Below are 14311 nucleotides of genomic sequence, written 5' to 3'. Positions count from 1 at the left end.
CTAGGAATTTATCCAAGGGATACAGAAATGCTGAGCCATAGGAGCACATGTACCCCAATGTTGATAGCAGCACTCTCCACAATAGCTAAAACATGGAAAGAGCCTAAGTGTCCATCAACGGACGAATGGATCAAGAAGATGTGGTTTATCTATACTAAATGGCAATGAGAAAGAATGAAATCTGGCCATGTGTAGCAACATGGATGGACCTTGAGGGTGTTATGCTGAGCGAAATAAGTCAGGCAAAGAAGGACAAATATCACATGTTTGCACGTATAGGAGGATTAGGAGGAACTTATGAGGACCATGGATGAGAAGAAGGGGGGAAATGGTGGGGGAAAGGGAGAGAGGCAAACCACGAGAGACTCTTGAATGCTGAGAAAAAACTGAGGTCTGATGGATGTGGGGGGGAAGGGGGGGATGGGCATGGAGGAGGGCACTAGTGGGGATGAGCACTGGGTGTTATATGGAAATCAATTTGACAATAAACTATTTGTAAAAAAAAAAAAAAAAATCATTCAAGTTAATTCCAAAACAGAGAAGCTCTATACACCAAATTGTGGGGATGTGTGATATGAATTATCTAGTAAATAGGCAAAATGACATTTCCCAGTGCTTCCAGATGGTATTAGTAAGCTGAACTCTGGAAATAAAACTGGAAGTCAAAGCAACCAGAAGGGTAAGAAAAAACTGAGCTCCTTCCAGAATAAATGATGGATTTCTAATGATGAATTTCTCTAGGAAACTGCCATACTACCTTTAGCTGAAATCCCAGAAAATATATCTAGTGCCCATTTTGTAAGGTCCACACAGAGAAATAATATACAACTGCAGGCTCCAAAAAATAATGGCTGATAATATTCCCCTAAAGAGTACACAGACATGGGTTGTTCTTGCAGAATTACCAATAGATCAAGCAGGGCATGTGAGAAAAAGGTGGGGGTGGGAGGAACAGATGCAGGTACAAGACCAAAGACTGCAAGTAAGGTCACCACAAGTAAACCCCAACTTACCAACCATTGAAATGGTTCTAAAAGCAAGACTGCCACATATCTCTTGCATTCATGGCAAGGGACATCAGTGATGGTAAAACTCCAAATGTATCACGGTGTATGGTTTTCAGAGAGCTTGCCCATGAATTATCATAATTGAGCCTCACACACAATAAAGCTTTTGAATAGCCTAGAAAGACGCTATTATCCCCTCTTAACAAACAGAGAAACCTACAAACTAAAACATGTAACGAGTGCAAAACTGCACAATTATCAAGGGATAGAGCTGAATTTGAATCCTTGTCCTATAATTCCAAACCCAAGTCATTTTTTTGGATGTCAAGAATACTTTATAGAGCAACAAGAAAATTCTTACCATTTGTTGTTGTCAGAGTTCTCCAGGGAAATGAAAGAGAAAGTGAGAGAAGGAGAGAGAGAGAGAGAGAGAGGGAAGAAAGGGATTCTAAGAAATTGGCTCATACAACTGTGGGGCTGACAAATCTAAAATCTACAGGGCAGTCTAGAAACTCAGGCAGAATTTTAATGTTGCAGCCTTAAGGCAGAATTTCCTCCTCTGGGAACCTCAGTCTTTATTCTTAAGGACTTTAACTGGTTGGTGATGCCCATCCACATTATGGAGAGTAAACTCTTAAAGAAAATTGATTATAAATGTTAGTCACATCCAAAAAATATCTTCACAGCAACATGACAATTAGTGTTTGGCCAAACGACTGGACCCCATAGCCTAGACAACTATGATGCATAAAAATATTCATCATACCACCATTTTTAGGGGAAAAGCATAATGTTAGTTTCACTAATATTTTATAATTTGCCTTTGCACATTTTCTAGAATGAGCTAGAGGGGCACCTGGGTGGCTCAGTCAGTTAAGTCTCCAACTTTGGCTTAGGTCATGACCTCATGGTTCGTGAGTTCGAGTTCCACATCAGGCTCTGTGCTGACAGCTCAGAGCCTGGAGCCTGCTTCAGATTCTGTGTCTCCCTCTCTCTTTGCCCCTCCCCTGCTACTCTCTGTCTCTCTCTTTCTCTCTCTCAAAAGTAAATAAAAGCATTTAAAAATAAGCTTGTAAAATTAAGAGCTAATTAAATAAAATTACTCATTCAAATGTCTATCTCTAGAATTAGTATCTTAAATATCACATTCCCCTTTTATAACTTATAGCACCATTTTATGTGAGGTGTTCTTTCCATTAGTGGATTCGTCAAACACAAAGATTGGCTACTACTCTGATAATCATACTGAGGAAGTGCTCCTTGGTTGACTAAATTCCATTTAGTGATCTAAAATAGTGTTTCTAAAAATGTGGGCGATATACTACCTTTCATTGAATCATCCCGGAACCTTGTTAAAAGAGTTTCCTACGGTTCATAGCAGCACTCTCAACAATAGCTAAAACATGGAAAGAGCCTAAGTGTCCATCAACGGATGAATGGATCAAGAAGATGTGGTTTATCTATACCATGGAATACTACAGGGCAATGAGAAAGAATGAAATCTGGCCATGTGTAGCAACAAGGACGGACCTTGAGGGTGTTATGCTGAGCGAAATAAGTCAGGCAGACAAGGACAAATATCATATGTTTGCACGTATAGGAGGATTAGGAGGAACTTAACTGAGGAACAAGGGGGAGAAGAAGGGGGGAAATGGTGGGGGAGAGGGAGAGAGGCAAACCATAAGAGACTCTTGAATGCTGAGAAACAAACTGAGGACTGATGGATGTTGGGGGGAGGTGGGAGATGGGCATGGAGGAGGGCACTTGTGAGGATGAGCACTGGGTGTCATGTGGAAACCAATTTGACAATAAACTATTTTTTAAAAAATAAATAAATAAAAATTAATTAATTAATTAATTCAAAAAAAAAAAAGTTTCCTAAGTCCTACCCCAGTGCTTTTGAATCAGAATTTCTAATGATGGGTTCTCACTACATTCTAACAAGCACTCTAGGCAACACTTATATCCAATATAGTATAAGAATCGCTGAACCACAGGATGAAAGCAGTGAGTATACAAATAAAACTTAGGCACAAACACAGAACCCTCTACACATTACACCCAGGAACAGACAAGTAATACCAAGAGAAAACAAAAACAAAATTTTCCTGTTTTGGCAAAAATAAAAACATTGGCTCTTGTTATATTTTATATTTGTTATATTTTTTATTTGTTATAAGTAAATGTCCCAGTGCCCAGTAAAATTGGGAAACAAACATATAAATGCCTGGAGGAAATGACTTTGGGAAAGCAGGAATAGATCCTTAATGCTGACTAATCACCATAGGCCATCAACAGTGAAAGAGAATGCTACCGTATAGGTAATCCGCTGTGTGAGGCAGAAGGCACTTCATCAACACAAGACACAGTTTGCTGGTCAAACACCCTATACTTAGAAGACCGTTTTTCTTTGAGGAGCTTTTGAACTAGAATCTATATGAAATAAGTGAATAAATGTGGGGGGTGGGGGAGAAGTGCCACCCTGAGAAGTAAAAAATCTAAAATCTTGAGAAATCTGCTTTCTAAAGGAATTGGAGACCTAGAATACATCAGTATTATCAAGTTCATTTCCCTGGTCTTCTGCTTCCCATAAACCATTACAGAAAGATGAAAATTCATCCTGGTTTAAATTCTTCCAACAGAAGTTTGCAAAGCATCTTGGTAACTTATGATATGAGCATGCATCATTCTATAAACATTTTAAAAATGCATATTTTAAAAATTAGATTCCTAAAATTGTCTTTAGTGTATCAGGTACCTTACACACTGTTATTTGAAATAGTGAATACACGGCAAGAATGTGGACAAAAGAGAACCCTAGGGCTCTGTTTGTGGAAATAGAAATCGGTGCAGCCACTATGGAACACGGTATTGGGGGCTCTTCAAAAAATTACACACAGAACTACCTTATGACCCAGAAATCCCACTTTTGGGTGTATATCCAAAAGAATTGAGATCACATCTCAGGGAAATATCTACATTCTCATGTTCATTGCAGCATTATCCACAAAAAACAAGATTTAGAAACAATTGAAATCACTGTAAGTAGATGAATGGATAAAGAAGATATGGTGCATATATGCAGTGGAATATTATTCAGCCACAAGAAAGAAGGAAATCCTGCCATTTGCAATGTGTTTTATGAACCCTGAGGGCATTATGCTAAACAAAATTAGTCAGACAAAAAAAGTATTAAATATTATCACACATATGGAGTCTAAATAAGTCAGACTCAGAGAAACAGAGTAAGGTAGTGGTTACCAGGAGTGGGGGAGGTGGAAGAAAAGGGGAGATATTGGTCAAACTTCCAGTTATAAGATCAACAAAGTCTGGGGACCTAATGTACCAAATAGTGATTATACAGTAATATAATACAATAATGTAATATAATATGATATATACTATATATGCATATATACTATGTAAAATGTGTATCTATACTGTATATTATAGTGATATACTGTAATATAAAAGTAATATAATCTAATAATGTAATATAATATATTGTAATATAATATAAATAATATGATAATGTGTATTATAACATGATAATATAATGTGATAATACTGCATCGTATACTTGAATGTCATTAAGATGATAGATTCTAAATGTACTCATCACAAAAAAGAAGTGGTAACTCTGTGACATGATGGAAGTGTAGCTAATGTTATGGAGATAATCATTTTGCAATATACAGAGGTATCAAATCAACAAATTATACACCCTAAGCTTACACAATATTGTGTGTCTATTATCTCAATAAATCTGGGGAAAAATAAATAAGTAAATAAGTAGTAAACACAAATGTGTATTTTAAGTATATAATCTAGAATAGTTAATTTTACATATAGATATTTGGGATGTGTCGATTGAACAAACCGAAATACTCTTGTGGTTCTTTTTCTAAAGTATCCTTCATCTTGTAATTTTCAAAACATGTCAAGTACAGTGAAACAATTTTTAAATATACATATTTATGTATGTATATACATATAATTAATTCTACATTTACATATAAAATATATATTTGCTTAATGAATGAATGAATTATTCTAGTGTTTAGGGGACTCTAATGTAAAAAGCAATGGTCTGGAATGGAAAGAAATGATTTTAATTTATGGGCCTTCTAGTTATTAATATGGACATTCATAAACATATTACTTAGCAACTCTGGGCCTTGTTTGTCTCTCTGCAGGCCTAGTATATCAATATCCTCTTCATAGCATCATTATCAGCAGGACTTCTGGGTGAGCAAAACAAATTTTAGGGTGCAACACAGAACTTCTGTCCAATGATATCTAAGCAAGTGAGCAAAAAACAGCTACAGCAACCAACAGAAGGAAAAAAATCAAACTCAGATATGCATTTTTTTTAAGTAATGAAAAGAAAGTTACAGGGGACTCTGGAGCGGAGACAAGGGCAATGGTAGAGTTTCCTGCCTAACCACATCCCTCCTACTAGACCCCATGCTATCCCAGGAGGAGTATCAGTGAGCATCCAAAAATTCTGAAATTTTTCATTAATACCCCCAAACCTGAACAGAAACAGACTGAATACATATCCTCATCTTTTCTTTTTTTAACAGAGTAGAATCGTTCTCGGATAAGAGAGGTTAAGTAGAGAAAGCGGTCAATGTGGGTAACTCTCTCTGATGAAAATCAGGGTTCCAGAGTTACACCTTGCATTGAAGAACAAGTTGAAGCTTGAGAATACCCCCACGGTGGAAATAGGATATAACTCCTAGCTAGTTGTATGGCACCTTGTGTTTAATAAAGTCTTGGAAGTGAGCAGATCTGAAGTATCCTAAAAGAGAGCTCCTCAGCTGATCTCCCTTCTCCTCTCTTTTCTCCTTAGGGTACTCAAAGATGGGCACAAGACAAAAAGAAAGTTGGCTTTCAAAATGTAGCTTGGAGAAGAAAACAAATTCTCCTCATATCTGGCAGGAAGAGGGTTAATAAGTCACCAGCTCTATATCAGATCAAATAGAATGCCAGCACGGAACTGCCAAAGCATAAGCTAGATGAAAAGAGACCCAGGGCAACACTGCAAACATGTGACAGCGGAAAGGGTGGAAGTAGTAAAAGGAGCAGAATTTTAAAAAGACCAAGAACCAAGCCTAGAAGGAAAAATTACTCAATGAACAGAGGGAAATTCCTCTACAAATTGTGTTATGCTGTAAAACGACTTAATTATTTAATGGACGTGGAAAGAGGATAAAAGGATAGAATGAGATGAAAGGGGTTTTGCATAGCTAGGGCAAGAAATTGCTGCTCAAATCGACATCATTTCTGAGCAAAAAAATAATAATAATAAAGTAGAACTAGCAAGAACTGAGTAGACATTTCTAAAGAGCAATCTACTGGCATGTGGAAAGTTGCAAGTAAAGGCAATGAATACAGATGGAAAAGACAAAGACATTCAAACAATTAGAGAAGAATGAAATTTTATGGAGGACCAAGATGATCCATTCTAAGAATTAGTGCCCCTGACGCAGAAAATTCAACAGATTGACCCAGAAAATGTGTTTGAAGTTATAGCTTAAAAAAACAACAACATGAAGGTCCAAGAGAAAACTGATGTGTTAGTGTGGAATGTATATCATGATTGAGTATATCAAATGTGATAGAGGCCCTCAACACGATAGGCTATCAGACATCAAGAATAAAGAAATACAGAAACATCCAGGCAAATCACAGAAATCACCCACAAGAATACAAAATCACACTGGCCTTAGATTTATCCATGATACCAATGAATGTCAGAAGATGATGAAGTAATACCTATTGTGATCTAAGGGAAAGCAAATGTTTTTCCAAGAGTATTATGTCCAGATAAGACATTGTTAACATTTAGAAGCCTCAGATATTCTTGGACATAAAGGAAATGAGGGAATACAAAACCCATGAAATACTTCTTAATGGCAGTAATATCTGCCCAAGTAATAGGTGAACCGAATTTTAAAACTTAAGAACGAAGAAGCTGTGGTAAAGCCTTTAAATCCATTGTGCTATTTTTCCAACTTCCCTACATGTTAGAAAAAGCTCATATTAAAAACTTGGGGGACACTTGGGTGGCTCAGTCAGTTGAGCATGTCTAACTTCAGTTCAGGTCATGATCTCATGGTTTGTGAGTTTGGGCCCCATGTCAGGCTTGCTGCTGTCAGCACAGAGCCCACTTCAAATCCTCTGTCCCCCTTTCTCTCTGTCTCTCCCTCACTTGTGCTCTCTCTCTCAAAAATAAACATCAAAAAAAAACCTCTCTATCTTGGTTTGAATAGACCAACTTGGCCTTCACTTGGGAACCACAAAGCACTTTGCTCACAGACCATAAGATGCCACAGGTCCTATCCTTCTCCTTCTCCACACTCTGTCTGACCTTCCCATGTGGACCCTGGATGGGAGCAAAGTGTCTCCTCTAGGGCCTGTGAAAACTAAACGTTTGTATGTCAATTTCTCCTGTGGTCTCTCTTTTGAAGTAGGACTCACCATTCAGTACCCTGTGCTCCACTTAAGAAATTTAACAAAGTCATAACAATGATTTCAACAGGCACTCCACATAGGCCTCATAAAATTCAACATTATATAAAAATATTTTGAAAGGAATAAAAGGGATCCACCATACTATAACTATTAATATTAAATCAAAAGTCAAAACATATGTGGCATTCATATTAAATATAGGGAACTAGGAAGGGTACTTGTTATCGTCATTGTCTTAGAGAATTTCTGGTTGCAAGAAATAGGAACCCACCAGAGACAGACCACACAAAGGAGGCTCTGTTAGGGCAGCATCTAAAATCTAAAAGGGAAAACTGCTCCCCACAAGTTGAAAGATATCAAACAGCTTCTGTTTCTCTTGGTCCCTTTCTCTCTTCCTGAGTCTGGATGTTCTCTCGGAGTTTTTTTGTAAATTGAGGGTGTGTGTGTGTGTGTGTGTGTGTGTGTGTGTGTGTGTGAACTCCCTGAAGCCTGACTTTCCACAGGGCTCCTGGAGTTTACAGGAGGTTTGGAGTTACCACAGCATCAACTCCACCTCCAACTATACATACATCACAGCTCCCATCCAATACTGTCTGACTCCCAGTCCTTGCTGATTACTGGCTGGACAGTGAAGTACCTTCCCCTCCATCATGTGCCCATTTTCTTTATCCAATCAGCCATGACTGGTCAGCTTCATGTAGCACTTAAACTGTTTACCAGAACTAAATCTGCAAACCAAATAGGGAGTTTGCACAGAAGGAAGAATTAATGGATGTCTCTTCTACAATTGTCTTCTTAATAGGATTATAATAATAAATATTATTGTTAAGATTTTAATAAGAAATAAACATTATAGGGGAGCCTGGGTTGCTCAGTTGGTTAAGCAGCTGACTTTTGCTCAGGTCATGATCTCAAGGTTCACAAGTTGGAGCCCCACATGGGGTTCTGTGCTGCTTCAGACTTTGTGCCTCCTTCTCTCTCTGTTCCTCCCCTGCTGTCTCTCTCCAAAAAAAAAAAAAAAAGAAAGAAAGAAAGAAACACTAAAATTAAAAAAAAATGAACATTATATTGGCAGCTGAAAAATTATTAGGCACTATTGGAATAATTACATAACTAAAAAGGCCAAATGGATCTGCTATTAGAAATAAATTACCAATTAGAAATAATAAAATAACTTAGTGAAATGGAAATAAAAGACATCTAAAACGTTTGTGGAAATCTTGTATTCCATAAAGGGTAGCTAAAACATAGCAACAAAAGAGATTTATTATCAATAATAATCAAATTATAAAATATTAATGAAAAAGCTTAATGAAAGCTCCATAGAACTTTTACAGTGAAAATATGTTAAATAGGAAATATAAAGGGGAACTTTATTAAATGAAGAGTTCGCATTTACACTTTGAAAAACATATCACTATTTCCCCAAGTTAATTTATATGGGTATTATAATCCCATTCAAATTCCCAGAAGGAAGTGGTGGGAAAATTTTAAAATGCTTCTACAATTTATTCTGGAAAACCATTTGGAATAATTGAAATATTAAAGAAATGTTGAAAAATAGAATTACCTCAGGGTTTTTAAATATGACAATAGCAAAGTGTTACTTTAGGAGAATTGAATTGAATCAGGTGTTAAAATATTATAAAACATTTATAAAAGTTTACTTCTGTGTAAAAATAGAAAAAAGGATGATAGAACAAAATAAAACAGAAACTGCATCTGCTTCATATGAAAACGTAATATTACTAAAAAATCCCTGAAAATGTGGTTAAAACAAAGATTATTAACAAATTATATTGATAAAGGATACCAATTTAAGAAGAAGTTAAGTTAGATATTTACCTTATATAATCGACTAAAATAAATTCAAGGTCCATTGAAGAAACAGTTTTAACAAATTCACAAGAAAGTAGAATAATTAAAATATCTGTTGTATCTGTAGAAGAATGATAACTTTCTCAAGTTTAAAGAACCAAATAAAATTACAAAAGAAACATTAACAAATTTATATATGTAAAATTTTAAATTTTAGATTAAAAAATTCTTTCCAAAAAAATTTAATTGGAAAAGGAACAATATTTGATATCAAATAAGCCAAATATTTCTTTCTATAGCATATAATTTCTCATTAAAATTTGTAAGAATAGTAATAGTACTGTAACAGTGAAATTGAAAATAGGTAACAGTTAGTACTAGAAAAATAGAAATGCATTTGAATAAATGAAAATATGTTCATTCTCACCAAGCCACAAAGATATGCACATTGAAGCGAACTTGAATACTATTTTGCACTTACAAATTATAAAATATTTTTGGTAACAATGCACAAATTTAATGAAGATGTATTCACACTAGAATTTTTCTGTCCAATCTGAACATTGCAAACTGGTACTGATTTAAAGCTGATTTAAAGCGCAATATTACAAAATGAACACCAATGGACATAAAACATTTTTCTTCCCAGTTTTACCACTTCCAAGAGGTAATTGAATGAGCACAAACTTTGAGTTCAAATATACGTAGGCTCCATTTCTGACATCATTTCTCAACTTCACTTTCTTCATTGATTAAAAAGTGAGGACTACCAGTAAGATTTCTGTGAAGGTTGGGGCGCCTGGGTGGCTCAGTCGGTTGAGAAGTCAACTCTTAATTTTGGCTCAAGTCATGATCTCAGGCTCATGGGATGGAATCCCCATTGAGCTCCATGCTGACAGTGAAGAGCCTGCTTGGGATTCTCTCTCTCTCCCTGTGTCCCTGTCCCCACCTCGCATGCAGTCTCTCTCTCTCAAAATAAATAAATAAGCTTAAAAAAAGATTTCTATGAAGACTAAATATGATAACGATGCCTATAAATGCCTAGCACTTTGTAGACACAAAATAGATTTTACTACCTATACTTTCTATCCCTTTCCTGCTGCCTTCACAAAACACACGCATGAACATATACACACATAAACATAAACACACGTGCATGTATACATGAACATTTAGTTTAAGGAAATCATGTCATCAAAGCCTAGCACCATTGGGAACTGAGTGGAAATGGCAGGTCATTCTAGAAACATGGCCGAAGCCATTAAAAGAGATTGGGAGTTCTGCAGCTACAAACTTGTCAGTATGAGCAAGCCAGGACCCAAAGGAACTCAAAAGAAGACAACCTCCAAAGAAGAATCAAGGACTAGCCCAAACTAGCCCTCTGGCTGAGGGCAGATGGCCTCCCTCCAAATACATGACCTTCATCTTGGGTGGAGAAGCTTCTCTTAAAACACTGAAAACCATTATACAACAGAGTCTGAGTGTTGCCTAGAAAGACTATATTATTCATCCAATTGCTCTAAGCTTTAACTGGCTTGCACATGTAGGTAATTTTTACCCACTGACCAGAAGATAAGCTCTCCAGACTGATTAGTTTAGAACAATCATTATTTGGGGGTGCCTGGGTGGCTCAGTCAATTGAGCTTCCAACTCTTGATTTTGGCTCAGGTCATGATCTCGTGGTTTGTAGGATTGAGCCCCACATGGAGGTCTGCACTGACAGCATGGAGCCTGCTTGTGATTCTCTCTCCTTCTCTCTGCCCCTCCCCCTTCCTCAAAATAAATAAACATTTTAAAAAACAATTATTTGCCAGTGCACATCACAGCTGTAGATAAAGTTAAAATCTATAGATGCTGCATATGAAAACTTAAAAAGCTAACTGGCAAGCTAACGTCAGATATTCTTATTATTGGTGTTACGAATGCTTACTGCTATTAGATATTCATGTTATTATTCATGCAATGGTAGCAAGAGATTATTTCTAAAAGTTCTAACTGGTAATCTTTTACCGTACATGAAATCCCATGGACCCACACATACATAGGGTCTTTCCTCTCTGTTGTATAGGCCGTTTAGGGAATATTCACAGATTCCAGTTCTGAATTCACTGCTGATGTTTTTCCAGCATCTATTGTTGCCTTCGGTTTGTTCCTCTATTTCCTAATTGCTCACTTGTTTCTTCATCCTATTTATAGCTCTATTTTTTTCCCATACTGTTGGAATGATTTCCAGCTGCTACATTCACTCTTTCAAATATTGCTGGGGTACAAAAAAAAAATCTCATCTTCTACAAAAATAGCCAACCTCAAAGTGATTCATTTTATTGTCCAGGCATTTTATGATTAAAAGACCTTTTCATATATTCATGAGTCTAAACTGATTCATCCATATAATTTAGATTTTAAGCTTTTAGGTGAAGGACTACAATTTCCTAATGACATTTTCAGTGCTAGGTAGAAAGCTTGCACTGAAATTGATGTTCTTTCTTAAAAAAAAGAAATGTTAGCACTTACCCCACCTTTTAACTTAGGCTGCAGAACTAAAGAAATAGGTTTATATTCTTTAAGGTGGGAAGAATTCTTAATAAGTGCCTGAAGTGACAAACGGTAATAGGAAGTGGATTTTGGCACTAATGGATTTCTATTTAACAAAATCGCACATTTATGTAAATCAATACAGGAATATCATTATGTGTGGGTGTACTACTTTTTAAAACTTTGTTTTGTCTATTCTAAAAACCCATACCTGCTCATTATGGAAAATAACAGAAAAAAAGGGGAAAAAAAGAATCTGCCATACTCTCATATACAAAACAATATTAATGTTAATATTTGGTAAATTGATTTTCTTTTTTTGTTTATCTAAATGGAATTTGGAGTTTTGTTTATCCTTTTTTACTTTTGTGCTTTTATACGATTGTGTTCATTCTGTATATGAAACTTCATGACTATATAAATTATACACACATGTACATGTACACATATGTAAATATATATATAAAGTACCTTGCTTTCTTTACTTTGGCATGAACACTTCTCCTATTATACTTTTTAAGTATCTTTTTATTTATTTATTTATTTTATTTCTGAGAGAGACAGCATGAGTAAAGGAAGGTCAGAGAGAGAGGGAGACAGAATCTGAAACAGGCTCCAGGCTCTGAGCTGTCAGCACAGAGCCGGACGCGGAGCTATAACCCACGAACCGTGAGCTCATGACCTGAGCCGAAGTCGGACACTTAACTGACTGAGCCACCCAGGCGGCCCGCTTTTTAAGTATCTTAAAATAATTACATAATCGCCTATTGAGTGGTAATACCTGATCCTATTTAACTACTTTTTTATGTGGCATGTTAACATGGTTTCTAACTTTATTAGATAAAGCAGAAAAGAACATTTCTAAACAGAAAACATTTTCATTATTTGGGTTTAGTTCCTTAGGACTGATTTCTAGAAATGGAGTTATCAACACAAAGAGAAGAAATGTTTGAAGGTATATCTTACCATTTATTTCCCAAGAGATCTGCAATTTTGCATTCCTTCCTACAGTGTATGGACATTCCCAATTCTATTGTACCCTTACCTTACTAGCAGTAAGCATTCTCATTTAAAACAAATTGTGCTTATAATTTGCTGGGAAGAAATGATGTTTTATTGTCATTTTTGTTTGCAAGTCTTTGATTACTGTAGTGTTGACAATGTTTCCATATGCTCATTTATTAGCTGGGGCTCAGCTTTTATGATTTTGTGATAATGAGTTTTGCAAGTTTATTTATTGTGCTTTTGAAGTTCCTATTATTGACCTTTGTGGGGGTTTTTTGTAATAAAGAAAATGAACTTGATTCATACTAGATTCAAAAAATTCACAGTGTTTACTTCTTAATTCTGATGTGTTTAATAGGCAGTTTTTATTTTTGTAATGTTAAAATCTCTTTTTGCCCTACGGTTTTGTTCTATTATTTTTAAGTTTAGTAAGTTTTCCCTCATCTAGAGATCTGATATGTTCTTTCTAAAGTTTTAAAATTATATGACCTTAACACTAATTAATTTTGTCTGTGTAGAATTGATTTTTGGTGTCTGGTATGAGATAAAAAGCTAAAGATATTGTTTGTTGTATACGTAATGGATTGGCCCCAACACCATTTATTGTCTACTACATTCTTCGACCATTTGTTTGCAATGCTCCCCTTTAGCTCATGTGGAAACCTACACATCAGGGAAGTCATCTAAGCTATCTGGTTCTTATGATCAGCCTGTGGAAAGCCGTCACATACACTAGCTTCATAACACTTCCTCACTACTCATTAATATTTTTTTTTAAGTTTTTAATTCTTTTTAAAACTTATATGTTTTTTTACAAAGTTTCTCCCAAAATAATTCCATCAGGACTTTGAATAATTATATTAAAATGACAAATTAATTTAGGACAAGTTAACCATTTTACAATATTTAATGCTTCCAACCAATAGTACGTCTTTCATTTGTTAAAAATCTTATTTTAGGTAATTTGGTAATCTTGCAGGGGTTTTTTTCTTTTTGTGTAAGTTTTTATTTTATTTTATTTTATTTTTATAATAGTTTATTGTCAAGTTGGTTTCCATATAACACCCAGTGCTCATCCCCACAAGTGCCCTCCTCCATGCCCATCATACCCCATCCCCTCCCCCCATCCCATCTGCCCTCAGTTTGTTCTCAAAATTCAAGAGTCTCTCATGGTTTGCCTCCCTCCTTCTCCCCCACTATTTTTCCCCTTCTTCTCCCCCATGGTCCTTCATTAAGTTCCTCCTAAGCCTCCTATACGTGCAAACATATGGTATTTGTCCTTCTTTGCCTGAATTATTTCTCTCAGCATAACACCCTCAGGGTCCATCCATGTTGCTACACATGGCCAGATTTCATTCTTTCTCATTGCCATGTAGTATTCCATTCCGCAGATAAACCACATCTTCTTGACCCATTCGTCCATTGATGGACATTTAGGTTCTTTCCATGTTTTGGCTATTGTTGAG

Source organism: Hyaena hyaena, unplaced genomic scaffold, assembly GCF_003009895.1.
Source record: "Hyaena hyaena isolate Hyena2069 unplaced genomic scaffold, ASM300989v1 scaffold_813, whole genome shotgun sequence".
Taxonomy (NCBI): Eukaryota; Metazoa; Chordata; class Mammalia; order Carnivora; family Hyaenidae; genus Hyaena; species Hyaena hyaena.
This window is presented reverse-complemented; position numbering follows the sequence as displayed.